Here is a 5,508-nt window from a genome sequence, read left to right on the forward strand (position 1 = left end):
ATCTTTTATATTTTTTGTTTTCATATCTCCTTATTCTCCCTCTCCCACAAAAGTAACAATATTCTCTGAAAGGGATGGAAAGTGAGTCCAGATTCTTGATATTTTCATCCAGACAAGTTCTTCACATGACACATGGCAATACTCAGAAAAAGTGTTATAAGCAAATGTTTTATTGAACTACTTTTCTGTAAGCCACACAAAGTGGCAAGTTTATGAAGGAAGATAAAATACTAAATTAAATCCATTTGTTGCTTCTTAAAAGATAGCACCAACTTCTTAGGTGCAAACCAGTCTTGGCTTTTCCCCCTAGAATATTTCAGTTTGCATACTTGTTTTGGTCATCTATTTTCTCCTTCAATAATTTTTGCATTATTCCATAGAAATACTCATCTGGATGCCCAAAATGTCTTACTTTTCTAACTCATCAATTCACACTTCACAAATAATGGTTTTCATCTCCATTGGCCATGCTGAATTGATGTAAGCCTACAATGTTCGTGGCTGTGGCATCAAAATATATTTGCTCATTTGTTATATATTTCATGAAATAAATTAGACTGCTGCATAATGCAATGTATCTGGTTTATGCATCATTGTGTTCTTTATACAGATTGAACTTGTCTGAATATGAAGAGATTTGGTAAGTTAACAGCCTCAGCATCTGAAAGCCTGCAAACTCATTTTTATACACTGAAGTAACATGAAATGGCAATGAGCAGAAAAAGAACAAGAGGGCACAGTTCCAAAAGAAAGAAATGAAGTTCTGAGAGCTTCTTGAATCGTTAAATGCAGACTTCAGGGTTTGATTTCTATTTTTTTCCTTCTTTTCTGCTTTCTGAAAATGAGAATATGAGTTTTCTTGTATCTGTGGAAACTTAAATTGCTGCAGATCTGCTTTAATATTTGTGAAGGGACAGCTCTACTCAGCACATGGCAGTCTCAAAGGTTCATTTAAAAACACTATAGCAACCAGTAAATAATTAAACACAGTGCTCTGTCTCAAACACAAAAGCTAAAGAGACAGGGATAATGAGAGAGTCCTTGAGCAAAGGACACAGGTTACATTAAATCATTGTCATGGTTTTTTCCAAGTGGATATTTCTTGCTTTCCTTTATTTCAGCTGTTCTCTTTTAACTAAGGCACAGAGACACAAACGTGGGAGGTACATCCTCATGTCAATGAAATAAGAAAGGCTGAATTCTGCATGCAGAGAGATATTGAGCATTGACACCAGCTGGGGGAAGTTTGAGGGCAGAGATGGCAAGGCTGGCTCAGCTGAGAGGTGGAACACGTTTTAGCTGAACTGCCTAAATTAATTCTGTGCAAAATTAACCCTGTAGATGATCCCCTGCAAATATGATCCTTTGCTGCTGTGAGAAGACAAGGGCTGCACACATACCTGGAGTAACTCCTTGTATCTGAATTGGCTCCTGTCCAGCTGGTGACACCAGCCACAATGATTTACCTTACCTACAGAATGAATGGCAGTGAATCAGAAGGAAAATGCATTTTGGTAGGGCTTTGGCCCCATTCTTTGTGAAAATGGGGTGCAATCACATAACAGTTGGTTTACTTCAAGAGGAAGCTGTCAGCTCATGAATGCAGAGGTTTCTCCTCGAGGCCATCCAGTGAAGTGTCACTGGGAAGAGTTGTCACCTGTCCTGAAGGAAGGGGACCTTCTCTCCACCTACCTGGCAGGAGCGGGGTATGGACAGCACCAACACCTAGAATGATGGTTTAGAAGGAATTTTTAAAAGAACTGAGCAAATATTAAATACTTAAATAGTTTTCCTGGGGTTTTTTACCCGACAAAAATGTGCTATTACAATATTATCAAGAAAGGTAGAGGTAAGGGGATTGAGTTCCCAAACACCCAGGGTGTCAGGAAATGAAGATTAGTGCTGCTGACAGCAAGAGAGGTGAGTCACAAAGATGCAGCTGAGAAGATTTTTAGAGAGAAGATATGAAGATTTGTAAGGCACATGGCTTTTACAGCTAACAGGCTGAATTAGACCAGAGAAAGAAGTTCAAAAAGCAATATAATTCTTATTTCTCTCACGACTATCTGCTAAAAAAGTATTATTTTCTCTAAAACATTTGGCCTTCAGAACCAAATTTTTCATCCAGCAAACCAAAAATAAAATCAAAATAAGAGAAAGGTTAAAAATTTTTAAAATTCTATATAAGGGCAGGCTATTAAGGTTTAGTGCAGGCTCACACAATTTTTTTCCATAGATTATCTGCTGTCCTTCACCATATAGAATTTGTCAAACATTTGTAGTGGGATGAGGTGCTCTGACTATGTCAAGAATCTGGAAGGAGTGTAAGGCAGAATTCTACTTTTTTTCCCTAGGGGGAATTGGAAAGGGATGATGGACTCTGCCTTCAGAGGCACATGCTATTTGCCATAAACAGAGCATCCTGCCTGTGTGCTGTGGGTTTGAGATGATGAAGGAGGTGCACTGCTGCTGCTGAAGGAACAAAGCAGCTCTCCTTGTTTATGGGTGACAACCAGCAACTTATCCACGATGTTAGAATCTTGCTCCTCTGGAAAAACATGTTATAGTGGCTGCTGACTTCTGATTTCCTGTAATTTACTTCACCAGAAGGTGACAGATTGATTGCTTAGCATTGGCTATTAATGTTTACAATTCAAGTAGCTGTCATGGAAGTCAAGTAATTCAGAAATTTTGAATACTTCAGGGTTCTTTTGGTCTTTGAGGGAAGAAAAAGCATCTATAACTTGTCCCATAAGGTAATGACACGTTAACAGTGTGACATCTTGCCAGTGAGGGCAGGGTGTAATGGATGGGACTGGCATTCTTAACAACACAGTCATTGTGAGAGCACTGATGTCTCTGAAAAGAAGTCCATCTAGCCACACATAAAGGGAAGCCACTTTCAGAATTACCTGTCTATCCTGGTAATTTATAAGTCAGACTTTCTACTGATGGCAAGATTGTATTTTCTCCTCTGTTTACAAATGCTACCAGAACCTGAGCCTTGGGGTTCAACTAAACCTGATTTAGTAGGCTTGAACTTCAAAAGCAAGACATTAGACATCTGCTTCTGCAATTCAGAAGGTCTTTATTATGCTCAAATTTTGTTGATTCTTTTGTTTTTTCAGCCTTTACAAGAATCCTGAGTTGAAGGGATGCAGGGGAGCATTACTGAAATGCAGAGATTCACACAGGAAGCTTCCTGAATTACCAAAGGCTAGGTATTAACAGCCAAACTGGAGAGGAGAGAATTTCCTCTCAGATTTCATGCCTTGGTCTCACCTTGGTTTTAAATTCCTTTTTTCATTACATAAAGCGATTTTTTTTCTGTTTGTTTTCCTTTTGGGTAATTCACGAGCAGTTTGTCTTTGCTCTGCAGATAGAATAGACCAATATGCTGCACACAACAAAATAAGCAACACATCAGGAAAAGTGTAGACTAAACATGGATGGAAAACCTGAGGGAAAACCTGTCTACTGTGAAGTATTCCCACCAGATATCATTAAACTGTACAATACAAATCTCTTTTACGAGCCTTGCAATGTGGAATATGCTTAAAAAAGAAGAGTTAACATTTTCTTAGATTAAGATCTTATCTAAATCTTAAAGCCTGTGCTCAGGGTATGGAGCTGTCTAGTCATTCAGGTGCCTGCAAAGGAAAGTCTTGATCACAGTGGGGAACAGTGAAACAAATGAGAGGAGGAATGAAACATTTAAAATGATCTCCACTAAAAAATGGAATTAATTCTCCATTACATTATTAATTCATTACTGAGCATAATTAATTTATTGGCCATCAATGCTGCTATTTGCATTACCATTGGGTTCTCTGGATAAAAGCACAATGTGACTTTCCTAACACATTTCAAATGCAGTAATCAGACTGTGATTGCTCTTCAACAGTGCCATCCAGATTTAAGTCATGGATAATTTGGTCTCTCAAAACTGCTTTCTGAGACTGGTAACAACTTAAGAGACTGCATGAATTATTTTGAACAGGTCTGATACATGACAATAGCAAAAAAAATCACATTCTAAACACGTCTCTGTTTATAGGGTACCTGAGGCTGTTTCTAAGTCGTTTGCCCTTTCTCCATTGTTCCACTGCTTAGAAGACCCCACATTAAAATACCTCTTAAGCTCCATGTTCACTATTCAAGATGTGAACAGATGTGTGGGAGACCTCTGAAAACAGACAAAGTCCTCACTTAGAAAAGAAAAATACAAATTGCAAATAATGTAGAGAAGTTTAAAAACCTCCATTTGTTTGACAACAACTTTCTCAACACTTATGTTCCTATTTTCACTACCAGTATAATTATGGCATTTCACATGTTCCCCCACTGTTACAAGGATTTCCATATATGCAGTAGGAGGTGGAAGGAGAGAAATTCCAACCAGAATTTCAGTTTGGGTCTCAAGTATTTTCTTGTGCTTCTTCTCTCCCCAGATAGTGATAAAGCACTCTCAAGTCTAAAATATCATCACTGTTGTTCTCTTGATAGTAGAGTATGCTAATGTTACACCTCTACAGTCTTATCTGAATGGGCTCACTGAATTGCATAAATAATATTGGCAATGACAGGGAAGGAAAAAAATCAAGTTCAGTCTCTCTAATCAATGCTAGCTTGGCAAATCCAATGAGTCCAACAATCAATCAATGAAAAAGGATGATCTGTGTCACTGCAATCAGGGACAAACTGCATCTGAATCAGAAAGCTTAATTTTTGCATTGTTTCTTTTGAAGGGACAATCTTCACAGGTAATCTGCAGAGGACACTGCTGAAGAAATCCAGACAGAGCAGAATTCCATCATCAGAGAGTTTTACAACAAAATTTCCTTGAATTACATTTTAAAAAACCCAAATATTGAATTTTCCAAGAAACTGCTTAGTTCTTTTGAAGGAGGAAGTCTAGCTAATTATTTTTAGTTCTGCTAACCATTTCAAAAGAGAGGACAGGTATTTTTTTCCACAGTCTAGATGTTCAAAGATGAGCACTTGTATTTTAAAAACCTTAAGGTGTGGTGGACAAAGTTTCATAGGAGAAGGGGACCAGGCCACAATAAGATGAAAAATGTGGGGAAGAAAAAAGTTAAGCTTATAAATACATGTATTTTTCTTTAAAAATTTGTCGCTGGTGAAAGCTATTTTAGAATTGCAGCATACATTATTTTACTGTGTTGCATTAGATGCCAAAAGGCAGAGTTAGAGGTGAGATGATCGCTGTCAGGTGAGCTTATTCTGTCTTTCAGAGTCTGGCTCAACTCTGTTTCTTTATGATATAAAGGCTTTTGAGAAATGTGACCATAACCATTTGACATTATATCTAAAATGACAGACTAAAATTGCTTATGCTTGTTTTCCACCTTCTGTTTGAATGCACAAATCTTCAAGAAATAAGAGTAGACTGCTTCCCCCAAGGATTCCCTTCAAGTGTTGCTTTTGTGCTATGACAGAATGCAAGAAAAAATGAAAGTTTCCTCCCAGGACCAAGACCATTAATTA

The sequence above is a fragment of the Serinus canaria genome, chromosome 1, assembly GCF_022539315.1.
Source record: "Serinus canaria isolate serCan28SL12 chromosome 1, serCan2020, whole genome shotgun sequence".
Classification (NCBI taxonomy): Eukaryota; Metazoa; Chordata; class Aves; order Passeriformes; family Fringillidae; genus Serinus; species Serinus canaria.